The sequence below is a fragment of the Spermophilus citellus genome (assembly GCF_964194105.1).
Source record: "Spermophilus citellus genome assembly, chromosome: X".
Taxonomy (NCBI): Eukaryota; Metazoa; Chordata; class Mammalia; order Rodentia; family Sciuridae; genus Spermophilus; species Spermophilus citellus.
Window position 1 is genome coordinate 5,435,215 of NC_138190.1, and position 14,563 is coordinate 5,449,777.

At 39.4% G+C, this 14,563-nt stretch overlaps 1 protein-coding gene across 4 annotated transcripts in view; it reads left to right on the top strand.

Annotated features, from left to right (window-relative positions):
* Positions 1-10,413: 10,413 nt before the first annotated feature.
* CLCN4 (chloride voltage-gated channel 4) overlaps positions 10,414-14,563 on the top strand; it is a 70,325-nt gene continuing 66,175 nt past the window's right edge. For 2 of the 4 annotated variants that reach the window (XR_014019981.1, XM_081277057.1), the window contains exons 1-2: positions 10,414-10,562; positions 11,879-12,013. The gene's annotated coding sequence lies outside the window, so the exon portion shown is untranslated. Of the gene's footprint in view, positions 10,563-11,839; positions 12,014-14,563 lie in introns of all 4 variants that reach the window. The other 2 variants (XM_081277058.1, XM_081277059.1) reach the window with 2 other exon arrangements.

Here is a 14,563-nt window from a genome sequence, read left to right on the forward strand (position 1 = left end):
TATTTTAATTCACTGTGGTTGTCCATATTGGTGATCAAATTCTCCTGTGTTTGGCTGGTAGAATCTCTCCTTGTTGATTCCTGGGTCCTTTTGTTATGACCCCCAAGGATCTGAGATGGATTCCTTATCATCCTGTATGACCAGAAGTTTGTGACCTGGAACTGGTCATTTTCTCAGGGTGACTCAGTTTCTTGTTGCTAGATGTCCTTGTTACTGCTGGAGTGGCCATTTTTAATGGATACACAATATTTTCTAAGGATAGAAAAAGGATGGTAGAAATAGAACATCACAGCATAACCCATTTGCTTTCTCCCATATCACATACATATACAACAGTTTCAGAATAACATTACCAACAGTGCCAACAATAATAGGATTACTGGAAACTGAAAATTTTCTTGCAACTCTTTTAGTACTTAAGGAATATATAGCCAAATTACTGAGATAGGGACCAGGTGTATAGCTCAGTGGTAGAATACTGTGTTCAATCCCCAGTATAAAAAAAATAATATGATATAAAACAACTTGGAATATTTCCTGTTTGGCCTTTTGGGGATTTTTATGGTTTGGTCTTTTAAATTTTATTTTATAACTATATAAAATATTGACATGGTTCCAAGGATAAATATACAAAAGAAGGTATATTCAAATGAGTCTAGTGTTTATTCTTGCCATTCTACCCTGTTCTTTAACTCACCTTGACAGTAAACCATTTAAGAAATATTGTTTTCCCAGGCATTGTTTTTTTAATGTTTATTTTTTTAATTATAGATGGACACAATATCTTTATTTTTTATGTGGTGCTGAGGATTGAACCCAGTGCCTCACGAATGCGAGGCAAATGCTCTCCCTCTGAACCACAGTCTCAGCCCCTGGGCATTATTATTTAATATAAACAGGCATATAAGCATATATGTGCATATATACAAATATACGTACATATGTGCATGTATGCAGATATGTACACATATATACATGTGAGTGTCCATATACACATATGTATTCGTGTTTTTCTCCTTTCTTGGATAAATGATAGCACAATAAACACACTTTTTTCCACCTGCTTTTTCATTTAAAAATATATCTTGGGGGGCCAGGTGTGGTGCAGTACAGGGTCAGAGTACTTGTCTAACTTGTATCACAAATATACACTATATGATATATATATATATATATATATGCATATATACATATATATGTATATGTATATGTGTGTGTATATGTGTATATATATGTATATATATATTTGCATCCATTCTAAAGGCTACCAGAATCTGTATTGGCTACTATAATAATTTCCCTCTAATATCTGCCCCCATCTTTGTATCACCCACTCTTCTGTGTTCCTCTCCATCTTCTCCTCTCTCTTATAAGACCTGTCTTTGGATTTAGCTCCCACCTGGTTAATCCAGGATAAGCTCATCTTGAGATTTTAATTTAAGTACCACTGCAAATACTTTTCAAATAAGGTCACACCCCAAATTTCAGGTTGTCATATCTTTTGGGTTACTAAAAGGGCCACCACTCAACCCATTAAGAACTGCCTTGTCCCTGCACCCAAATTCACATCCATTGTACATGCAGAATATATTTCTCCTATTCCCACATCCTCCAAAGTGGTGTATGTAGGTATTTTTCATTTCCTTTTGCCCTTGCACACTGCATTAGGGGCTGTATGACAGTTTATTCAGCCATCTTCTGATTGGTTCTAGTTTATGCTATTAAAAAATAATGTGTTCATGTTCTTCAGACATCTTTTCACGTTTTTGCCTTTATTTCTGTGGAGTAGATCACTAGACTTGGGATCTCTGGACCAAAGGGTAAATGCATATGAATTTTGCTAGGTCTGACTGCCTCTCCCTTCTACCGGGTGTGCCACTTGTGTTCTCACCAGTAACGTATAAGATAGTGTCCCTGCAGCCTTAGTAATAGAATGTCACATTTGTGAGTCCTTGCCTTGCAGAAGTGAGAAAACAAAACAGTCTGAATCTATGTTCATATGAGAGTCTGCTTTCATTACAGAGGCTTGTAGGTAGCTTTCAGCATCTGTCAGCACTAGCCTTTCTTCCTTTCTTCTTTTTCAGTGCTGTCCTGGCTATTCTTGTTCATTTGTTCTTCCAAATGAATTTTATAATCAACTTGTCTAGCTCCAGGGAAAAAAAATAAAGAAGTCTTTACTGGAATTGCATCAAACTTAAAAATTTGGGAGGATTGACACCTTCATGATGTTGAATCCTCTTATCCAAGAATGTGTTGTGTATTTCCATTTGTTTAAGACTACTTTTGTGTCTTTCAGGAATGCTTTCCAGTTTTACTCATACACATTTCAGATATTTCTTGATAGGTTCTTCCCTATTTTGTTTTCTGTATTTTTACAAAGATAAGATACACACACACACACACATACACAAGGCTATTTTTCTTTTTTTTTCCAGACTTCAGTGAGAAAGCTGTCTCAGTCTGTTTCTGTTGCTATAAGAAAATACCTGTCACTTGGTAATTTATAAAGAATAGAGATTTATTTAGCTCATGGTCTTGGAGGCCAGAAAGTCCAAGAACATGGTGACAGCATCTGCTTGACTTCTGGTGAGGGCCTTGTTCTGTGCCACAACATGGCAGAAAATTGAACAAGCAGAGGGGTGCAGAAGAGAAAAATGAGGGACAACCTCACTTTATAATAGCTTGCCCTGACTTGTCCCTTTAGAGATGCACTAATCCCTCTTTACAATCTAATTACTTTCTAAAGCCTACCTCCCAACACTGCCACAGTAACAAATTCCAATATAACTTTTGGAGGGCACAAACCTTATTGACTTTAGGGAGTGAATCATTCACACACACACACACACTTATAAAGGAAACATCTATCAATTTGTATTTTCTTGAGTGTTTTTAACATGAATGTTACTGACTTTCAAAATTGTCTTCTATATCTACTGAGAGGAACATATAATTGATTTGTAGTTGGTTTGCTAGTGTTTATGATTTCTGCATTGATATACTATAATAAATTTTTAGTGAAATCTTTGCCAGGTAGAGAATCAATTTCATACTCCATAAAACAATGTGAAAGTTTTTTATTTTTTTTCTCTGGACTCAGTGGATAACTTTGAGAGAATTCTACTAAGAAGCCATCTAGGCCTGCTCTGTGCTTATTATTTTAATGTTTTCAGGGGTGCTCTTTAAATCACTTTCTCTATTTCTTTTGTGGACATTGTTTTTTAAAACTTGTCTCAAGGTCAATTTTGATACGTTGTAAATTCTTTAAAGAAGTTATTTTACCTATGTTTTCCAATTTATCTGTAAAGAGCTGTAGAGAGCAATATTTTTTAAAATTTAATTTTGTTTATTTTTGTGCTGGGTATTGAAATTGGGCACACTGTCACTGAGTTACATCCCCATTCCTTTAATTATTTACTTTGAGACAGGATCTTGATAAGTTACTGAGGCTGGCCTTTAATTTGTAATCCTCTTGCCTCAGCCTCCTAAGCTGCTGGAGTTACAGGTATGTGTCATTGCACCCAGCCTTTTTAATAATTTTCTTCCTCTTGCTGCTGCTTTTCCTCTTCTTATTTCCCACTTTCTGTACTGTATTTTCTTCTTGTTTTTACTTGATTAGGTTAGTTATTGAATTAAAAAAAACTTTTCTTCCTGTTTTTCAAAGAGAACCAGCTTTTGTTTTTTTCCTATAGTTTTTCTTTTTATGACTCATAAAATACTGCTTTTATTTTTGTTAATCCTTCTTTGTCTTCTTGTGTCTTATATAATTGCCTTTTGTAGTTGTTTGAGTTGAATGTGTTTATTTTTTACTTTAAAATTTATATCATTAGTGCTAGGGTTGAAGCTGAGTTTTAGAGTACTTGCCTACCATATATGAAGCCTTGAGTTCAATCCCCATTACCACAAAAAGGAAAATTTACATCACAAAACCAATTTAGTGTGGTAAATTTTTCTCTTGTCAACTGATATGTTGAGTTTTCATTATCATTATTCCTAAGAAATTCTATTTAATTTCAGACTACTCTTTCAAGCCAAGAGATGTTTATTGCCATGTCTTTAAAACGTTTTTCCAGATGTAAAGATCCATACAAATTTTTGTTAATGTCTAGTTACTGCCATCTAGTCAGACAATCCTATTCATTATTTTTATTCTTTGGAATCTACTGAATTTTTCTTTGTGGCCTATGATATAGTCAGATTTTGTGTCTATTTTCTGTGACAAGAAAGTGAATTCTGTATAATTAGGGCTCAGAGATTGATTGATTGATACATAGATCTGTACATATATACATAAAGGATTATTTTCCAGGCCTGCAATTGAAAAATTATCACAATATTGGTGACTTTAAAACAACAGGAATGTATTCTCTCACAGTTATGGAGGCCTGAAGTCTGAAATCAAGGTGTAGGCACAGCCATTTCCCCCCAAATGGCTCTAGGGTAGGATCCCTCATGCCTCTTGCAGCTCCCAATGGCTCCAAAATTCCTTGGCCTATGGCCACATCACTCCCATCTTTGCTTCTGTGATCATGTGACTTCTTCCCATGTCTGTCTGTCTGTCTGTCTGTCTGTCTCTCTCTCTCTCTCTCTCTCTCTCCAAATCTTCCTCTCTGTTCTCTTATGAATAGATACAAATCATTGGATTTACAGCCCACCCCAAGTTTCATCTTGAAGATAATTAATTATATTTGCAAAGATGTTATTTCCAAATAAGGTCATATTTTGAGGTTTTTGAGTGGACATGAATTTGGGGAGCAGAGCACACATGAATTTCAGCCCTCCCTGCATACCTAACTGTACATCTCCAAGGTCTACTTTGCTGATTAGTGGTCATGTTGACTGGGTGTTCTACATCTGCCTTAGGTCTTGTCTACTTGAGCCATCCTGGGTTGTGTTAGTGTTTCTATTTTTCCTCATATCTCCAGTAGCTCCTGCTTTTGAAAGCTGTTGCTGTGTAATTAGATGCAAAAGCATTAATGAATCTTAAGTATTTGTTACACATTTTAGCCTAGAGCACTGTGAAGCATCCCTCTTCATCCCTCTCCATGCTTTTTGGTCTCAATCCCATCCCAGATATCAAGAGTGTGATAATAGCTGCTTTTGATTTAATTTTTTTCCTTGTGAGTCTTTGTAAGTCATCTATATTTGGTATTTTTGTTTTAGTTACACCTGTTTCTCCAACAGATTAATATTATATTGTGCTTTGTTAGATATTCTCAAAATGTTTTCTTTTAGCAGATGGTTTAGTTTAGCAATTTACATTTATTAATATTGTTATTATATAAAAATACTCTTAAATCTGATCTGGGGGATATTTTCCAACTTTTGCTTGGCCCTGATGCTGGCAGTTGTGGGAATTTGTCCCAAGACCTGGTTCATTCTTTCTGGCTCTCCTCTGTAATCTTGATAAACCCTTTTATTTCAGAGATCCCCTGGTCTCAAGGGCTTTGTTTTAACACTGTTGTGACAAATGATAACAAACTTAATGGCTTAAAATACATATAGTTATCCTTCTATATTTGTTTCTAGAGGTCAGAAGTTTAAAATGTGTCATACTGGGTGAACATCCACGTATAGACAGGGCTGTCTTCTGCAGGCTCTCAAGGAGATCTATTCGCTTGCCCTTCTAGCGTCTAGAGGCTGCTTATGTTTGTACATTTATGACCCCATCCTCCATCTTCAAGGCCAGCAATGTATCATTTTCAATTCCATCTCTCTGATCACTTTTCACATTGTCACACTTCCTTCTCGAACTGACCCTCCTGCCTCCTTCTTATAAGGACCCCTCTGATGATAGTGAATCCACTTGGATAATCCAGGGCAACCTCATCATCTCAGGATTTCTAATTTAATCACAGTTGCCCTTTGTCATAAAAAGCAACATATTCACAGGTATTGTGATGAGGGGTGAACGTCTTTGGAGTTCACTGTCCAACCTACCTCTGAAGTATTTGTGTTTGTATTCTAGTATGTATGCTCTCTTGCATGCATCTCAATTTTTGCTTTGGAACAAATGACCAGATAGTCCCTTTCCCTCTTAAGACAGGATTTGTAGGCTCCTGAAGAAGTCCAAAGGCAGAGGCTTCCCATTTTGTGGCATTTAGAAGCATCTTGCCTGAGACCTTTGGCTGGAGGCACACAATCTTGTGGAATCCATGCTATTTCATCATTCCCACCAATAGCCACTCTGGCTACACTGCTTTTTCTACCCTGCAATTATAGGCAGAATCCCAAGGGTAATAAACACAAATTGTTTTACTGCAATGGAATTAGTTTAACAGAGATGATTTTGCAGCACTGTCTAATAGAATTATCTGGGATGATGGAATTATTCTCTATTTGCACCAAAATATTATAAGCACTAGCCACATGTGGCTCTTAACACTTGACAGGTGACTAGCATGACCGAGGAACTGAATTTGAACTTTAAATAAATTTCAACATAAGTAGCAACTGTAGCTGGTGGCTATCCTATTAGGAGAGTGTAATTTGAGAAAAATCATATTTCCAATCCAAAGCCTTGGCACAAATTAACAACTTTTTTTGAAGGCCAGGCCAAGAATGACAAAAGCAGTTCCTTATCTAGGTGCAACAAAACAAATTACATCTATGGCCCATGTACAGTGAGGAGGCTATATAATGAATATCATCATGCCTCACTTTCCAACTCTCCATTCAATGTCGTGAAGCCAGCTATGGTGGGAGAATTTATACCATGGGAACACAGCAAATGTTATAAATCTGTTTGCTCTCCCCTTGGATAACTGGGTTGCTTGACATTGACCAGCACACCACTGTGCACATGACAATTTGAAAAGGCAGTCCTACTGAGTTGCCCTAGTACAATCTCAGTTTCTGGCACCCTAAGAAAGAAAGGAGATGCTGTGAGGCACAGGTTTCTTGTCAGAGAGGAAAAATTGAATTATTTCTTGGGGGAAGCAAGATTTCCCTCAGCCCTGAGAGCTACACAGGATCTTTTCTCAGTCTTCCTAGATGGGCAACAACTCCACTGCAAACTACAGAGGGATTTTAAAAGTTTTGTTTGTCACATCAATCAAGGCTATCCCTTTAGACAGATGTCAGTGTAGTATAGTGTGAGTTTTGCAGCTTTCTGATGTCTGTTGTGATCTATAAATGCAGCTTAGAATGCCTGGGAAAGGCTATTTTTGTATTCCATGTCATTTACTTCTTCCCCACATCTTAAAATTCTTTTTTAAGTTGTAGATGGACACAATACCTCTTTCTCTCTCTCTCTCTCTCTCTCTCTCTCTCTCTCTCTCTCTCTCTCTCTCTCTCTCTCTCTCTTTCTGGTGCTGAGGATCGAATCCAGTGCCCTTACATGTGACAGGCAAACGCTCCACCACTTAACAACGAGCCCAGTGCTTCCCCCCCACACCCACCTCCCTGTAGGCAAATCTTTTATGATGTTGGCCATATGCACAGTACCAAGCTAGATGTGGAATTCATTCATTCATTCATTTCTTTGGGACAATGTATTCAGGTGTAAAAAGCTCAGAACACAAAGACAGATGAAATAGTGATCTTTACCTCTAGGATTTATAGACTCACCATTTATATAATATTTTTTTTGTGATGCTGGGGATTGAACACAGGACCTTGTGTGTGTGAGGCAAGCATTCTACTGACTGAGCTATATCCCCAGCTCCCTATAGAATAATTTACCAGATGCTCAGAGTTGAAATTTGAAAGAGTTAAGATAGGCACTTGTCTTGGGTGCAAAATTTAAGAGGGCACCAAAAAAAAAAAAACCATCAGTAATCAAGATAACATACTATTTTTTAAATCCAAAATTGATACAAAAATTCATGAAGCACAAAATATCAAATTTAAAAATAAAGACAGGTTGTTGTTTGAGAACCATGCATTGTTGTACAAACATAACAGTCATTCCCAACCAGCCTGGGCTTATAGGGCCCACATATCCCTTAAGGGTGGGTTTACATGAGTTAACAATGGCATGCAAATAAATTGGGCAACATGGAGCTTTATATATAGTTTGTGTGTTTTGATTTTACAGTCTATTAACTTTTTCCACTTGGTTCAAGGTATGGGAGATTATTTCAATAAATGTATATAGAGGTACACAATTTTCCTTGTATCTTAAGTTCCAACAAGGCACAGCTTGCTCTTTCCAGATAGTTTACTTAAGCCTCATGATGCCCCCAAATGGTGAATATGATTATTCTCCCTCTTCTCCCCTATTTTGCAGAAAGAAAAATGAAGTTTTACAGAAGCCTGGCAAAATAGCACACAGTAATATTCTATAACAGTCATGTCACAAGTCAAGGTGGTACATCATTAAAGGTGCTAATATTTGGCTGAGAACATTTTGGGACAATTTAATTTCTGGTGTAACAAATATTGGGTCCTCAAGGCAGTGCTAAATGCTGGACTTTCAAAAACCGGTAAATTCAGCTCCCTTCAAGCTTGAGGATTGATATGAGCAAGTGATTGGGGTATAAAATGGTGAGAGTCGGTGATGAACATTTTTCCCCCAAGGGAAAAACCCAGGCACCCAGTGTAGGACTCAGTTTAACCACAACATGCTCCTGCCAGGGAGCAGGAGGCTGATGTCAGGGCTGTTTCTGAGCCTGTCCGCAAAATGGGGACAGAGCATCAACCCTGCAATATTGCTGTTAACATAATCTTGAGATAATCAAATAATCCTGAAGATGAATGTGCTTTGTACACTATACATTTGCTATATGAATACAGGGGGGGTGAAAAATGTCTGTTTTAAACATATGTGGTGCATTACAAACCTAGGAAAGTTTCCCACCTGCCTCTGAGGCCCAGAGCTAGTGTATGTACAGACAGGTAATTATCCTTCTCAAGTGCCAATAAAACTACGTTAAAAGGATTTATGATGAAGCAGAGCTTCCAGCATATTATACAATGGGGAATCGTTTAAAATGGCTGGGAAATGAAATATTTGGGGCATCAAATTATACTTCATAACCAATTTTAAACCAGGCCTTCTCAGCCTCAGCCCTATTGATAGTGTGGGCTGGATCATTCACCATCATGGGGCAGTCAGTTCTGGGCATGTTTAGTAGCATGTTTAAGAATGTCCCTGGTCTCCACTCACTGGATGCCAGTAGCCAGGCACTGTGCCCCCCACCAGCAGTTCCTGAAGGTGGCAGCTGAAAATGTCCCTGGAGGAAAGGGAGCAACATCACTCCCCATTAAGAAATGCTGTTCTAGGGCTGGGGATGTGGCTCAAGCGGTAGCGCGCTCGCCTGGCGTGCATGCGGCCCGGGTTCGATCCTCAGCACCACATACAAACAAAGATGTTGTGTCTGCCGAGAACTAAGAAAAAATAAATAGAATATTAAAATTCTCTCTCTCTGTCCCCCTCTCTCTCACTCTCTCTAAAAAAAAAAAAAAAAAGAAATGCTGTTCTAGGGGCTGGGTATGTGGCTCAGTAGAGTGTATGCTTTGCTGCATAAGGCCTGGGGTTCCATCCCTAGCACTGCAAAGGTAAAACAAGATAAAGAAACAAACACTGTTCTAATCTTAGAATTTAACATATCTTCTGTTTTTGAAGATTTAACTTGCTTCCAGTGCTTTGAGATCATAAATAATTGCAGCAAACTTTCCCTAGTTGATTCTTTCCCACCTGTTTCTTCTCTGCTCCCAAACAAGGCAAATTCTTGGCCATAAATTGCTGGAGCAAATGATGTCAAAAGCTGTCTGGGACCCAGAATAATTGGTCAAATTATTCATACTTGCAGGCTTTTGGAAGGAATTATTAAACTGGCCTACCAGAAAGATGGTTCAATTTACCTCTTCAAGGGTGGTGTTAGGTTTGTTTTTGTTCCTATTTGTTGTATTAAACTTTGCCAATTTGATAGACAAGGGTGGGATTTTAGAAGAGTTATTTCATTCTGTTCAAAATTGCATGGCCTAGTTTAGGCTTTTTCTAAACTATTTGTTGTGACTTTTTTTTTTTTTAAATAGTTGAGCAATCACCTGGAAAAAGAGAAGGTGAAACAAACCTGTTGGGGAAAGCAAAAACAAAAACCCCAACCACCCTGGATGAGGAAGGTGCCTGTATTTAGTCATTTCAGTCAAGTGGAACACAAAGCAAGGCTGTAAATACAGTTTCCTGGTCCTCTTCTGGCCTCAGGGGGGCATATTGTATATCCCCACCCCCCAGGGATTCAGGGAATTGGTGTCCCAGTCGTTCACGCAGCCCAGCCTCTGGCGTGGGGCGGGGGCGCGTCCTGTATGGGAAGACTAAATTCTCTTTGGATACAAATGCAGCAAGGGTGGGGGCGAATGACACTGGCATTAGGGAGCTGCGGAGTCAAGAGGTGACCAAGGCCGGCTGGGCTGGGCTGGGCTCTGTGGTTGGGTAGAGCACGTGACGCTCCCAGCCTGCCTCCCGGGCCCTCTGGGCGCCTGAGGCTGAAAGCGACATTTGCCTCTGGCAGGAAAATGAACTTGTCAGTTTCCGTTGGCATCAGACCGTCTACCCAAAGGAGCGACGGATCGGGGTAGCATTTTAGCTTTCTATCTCAGGGATCTGACAGCGAAAGGTAAGTTGTTTGTTACTCAGAAAAACAAACACGAGAGGAGTGACTGAGAAAGCCACACTGCCACTTTGTCGATTTAAAAAAAAAAAAAATCTAGTCTTGAAAATAATATAGATCGCTGTGAGAAGCAAGGGCTGTATTTATTCCTAAATTAAAGATTGAACGTCCGAAGAGAAAGTTGGTTAATCTGGAGCGAATAGTGGGAAAGGGGCCGAGGTTAAATATAGAAGGACACGAAAGCTGCTGGAATAAATAGCAAGTTAACTTAACTCTTTAACTCTAGCCTGCTTGTAAAACAATTTATTTCACATTTCTCTCAGGGGTGTGGGAGAAGGGAATGTTAAAATTATGATTTAAACTCAAGTGAAAGCAAATTAATTTACATGAAACTGGAATATAAATAACAATTTCTGCTTTTGTCTTTTTACATTTCAAAAATGTTTATAAGGTTTGGAGAAAGAAAAGATTGTGTACTGCTTAAGTTTGAAATATGCTATTTCAACTTTATGAAATGATCACAGTTGGAATCTTTTAAAGCTTCCTAGGCAAGGCTGTTTCAGTTGTGAATGGGAAATGTTGACATTGTACATATTTTTTGTAATTGTAAAATGAATCACTTCAGAATGTGATAAAAATTAGAAAATGTGAAATAATCCACTATTGTGAATTAAATTTTTCATACCTGAGAAATTAAATGCCTTACCAGAAGATTTAAGGAAATAAACCGATATAATTCTGCTCACGCAATATTGCTTTATTTTAAATAATCAATTATTTTAGTAAATAGTATTAATATGTGGTGTCACTATTTTCCCTTTGCAAATACAAATTAATATTGGAATGCAGCTATTGAGAGTAATTGAAGCATCATTCATCATTGCATTTAGTATAATATTCCTTAAGGAAATGCTTTGATAGTGTTTGATGTAATACTTGATATATGATTTGAATTATTGAACCTCTACATAAAGTATGTTCATGCATATTATATCTTAAGCATCATTTTGATTTGCACAAAATATCTCCCTACTGCATTTGATAAATGCCGGTTTTTAAAATGAAACACTAAATTGTGTCTCCTTTCACTATAATCTCCTATTGCTAGTTATTTTGAAATCCTTTTACAGGTTTGGAGCCTGTGATAATTTGGGTGTCTCCTTCTGTGTGGTTTGTCTTCCATAATTCCTCGTTAAAGGTTAGGGAAGCAGCACACTTAAAGCAGAATGCCCTGAGGGTGGTCAGAGCGAGGCTTTCAAGCCACCGCTCCTTGCTTTCCCCAGGCATTCAAGGTCTTTCCCTCCTCGGATCTCCCCTCCTAGCTTCTAAGGCGTCACGTGGCAGCGTGGAGCCCGCCTCCCGGTGACGTCACGGCGCTCACAGCCGTCGCGCTGAAGAAAGGATGCTCTAGGATGCTGTCCAGGTGGGCGGCCGCGCTGCGCGATGCGGCACTGCAGGTAAGGGGCGCTCGGCGCCCGGACGCGCTCCCCGGGGCTCCCGGTGGTGCGGACTCTGCAGGCGGAGCCCCAGAGGGTTGGCCTAAAGCCTGGCAGCGTCCCCAGAAACAGAAAGTGGGGCCTCTGCCCGCTGTGGCGCCTGCTGCCCACAGCTACAAGCTGCTGCTGCATGCATCAGGCAGGGAGTGGCCTGGTGCAAGTCCACGCGTGACTTTGAGTCTTGGCGTGCCCACACTGAGCAAAAAAGGGTAGGGGCCAGACAGAAAGACAGGACCTCATGTTCAGGAGGGGAAAAATCTGGAATGACCACAATATATGCATTCTAAGGAAGAGATGGGCTTTTAAAAGATAACCATCAACTATTTTTTCACTGTCATTGTGCTTAAATAATAACACATTTATTAATTCTCTTTAAAGGGGATGTTCTCAGTAATTAGACTCATGTCTTTTAAAACAAAAGCTTGCTGGGAAATGGCAGCTTCTTGGTTAACAATTTAAGGGCCAAATGTGCTATCTAAATTGTTTTGCATTTTGCAATGTTCCAGTATTTAAATGTGTTTTTTCTTCCAGTGTTTTCAGTAGATTTAAAAATAATAAGATCCAATAAAATAGAATACAATAAAACGCAGTTTCCAAAGGTAGCATGCCAGTGCCTGTAAGAGATGGCTACATCTCTAAGAACAAAGTGGTCTTTAGCAGAGGGTGAGGGTGGAGATGACACCAAACCCTAAGAATTTCCAGCGTTCTTTTTAATCCCCTTGCTGAATAATCAGCTTGCTGAAGGCAGGGACCTGATGACTCAGCAACAAATGGAGTGGGTCAGGTGACTTCAGTTCCAGCATGAGCGTTGTGGGGGGATTTTAATGGACTTTTCCCTACCCTGTTTACATTCATTTCTCCTGGTCTGTAGCCAGGACATGCGTGGGCTCCCTTAGGAGAAGAATGTGCCATTCTTTCCTGAAAACCAGACCCCTCTGGAAGCTGAGGCATCAGTAAATGGTATTGGAACTCACACCATGAATAATTTGCCCCATAGGCAACTTGGGGGACTGCTAAAACAGTGATATTTTCATTGATAATTGAAGAAGGCATTTCTTTTAGAGTTTGAGTTCTTTTAGAGTTGGTGTTACTGCAGTAATTCAGTAATTTGTTTATTGCAGTTTTTTTCCTTTGGTTCAGTTGGCTATAAGAATAAAGGTCGGTGGAGGGTGTAGCTCAGTGGTGGAGCATGTGTGTAGCCTGTGCAAAACCCTGGATTTAATCCACAGCATAATTAAAAGGAAAAAGAAGAAAAAAAAAAACAATGAACTTTCCTCAGGTCCCCACCATGGCTTCTCCCCAGCAGAACAAAGCAGGTGATGCAAGTAGATTTAATAGAGATCTGGACTCCACTTCTGGCTTTTTGACTATGTAACCTTGAACAAGTCACCTGGTGTGTTCAGGCCTGTTTTCTCATCTTGAGAGTAACAAAGGAATTGGGATTAGGTTTTCTCAACCTTAGAACAGTTGGCTTTTGGGGCTGGGGCTGATAACTCTGTCATGGGGACTTTCCTGTGAATTGTAGGATGTTAAGCAGCATCTGTGTCCCCCACCCACTATATGCCAGTACCAATTCCCTCCTGTCAATTGTGACAACCCAAAATGTCACCAGACATTGCTACATGCCACCTGAGAACTCCATTGCCCCCAGGTTGAGAACCTCTGATTTAGATTATTATTTTTTTGTTTATTTTGTGATGCTGCAGAGTGAACTCAGGGCCTTGCATGTGCTAGGCAAGTGTTTTACCACTGAACCACACCACCAGTCTCTAGGTAATCTTTAAATGTTCTTTTGGCTACAATAAATCAGAATTTATTTTCCTATGATTTGTTCAATGTGGAATCCTCTTTCAAAAATCTGATTCCCTTTCATAATATTAAACATATTGAAAATGCAGTGTGAAGTGAAGATGTTTTTGTACTGAGGGTTTCCAGAAACAGTCAAAAGAGGAGGAGGAGGCTATTGGTATGCCATTTGTAATTGGAGGTCCAGCCTATTAGAAAAGGAGAGTGTTGGAGGAAAAAAAAAAACCTCTAGACAAGGTGTGCTGAAACTGTGACCCTGCATGCATCCCCATGCAGGTTAAATCTCAACCTGGGGTAGACCCAGCAGCTGAGAGGCCACATCTTCGTCTGCAACATTGGCAATAACAGTCTGCACTCAGAAGTGTCCTGAGGATGAAATGAGAAGAGATGACATATTGTGCTGGTGTCAGATGTGGTGAGGACAGGATGGTAGTGATGTTCATAGAGATAGGAAGAGGCAAACACAAACTGCCCACAGAACCAGCAACCTGGAGAGTTCCTCAGTGTGGTGATGGTCACATGCTTTAGGCTTTAGTCCAGGGCCTGTGTCTAAAGGTGTGCTTGGCCACTTATGAGGATATCTGTGTCTGTATTATTTAATCTCTCAGAGCAGTTGCCAAATCTATAAAATAGGACCACTGTTCTTGGTGATCCTGATTCCTTGGCGTTTGGGGAAGACTGGAAGGTGATAAGAGGATCTGCAAG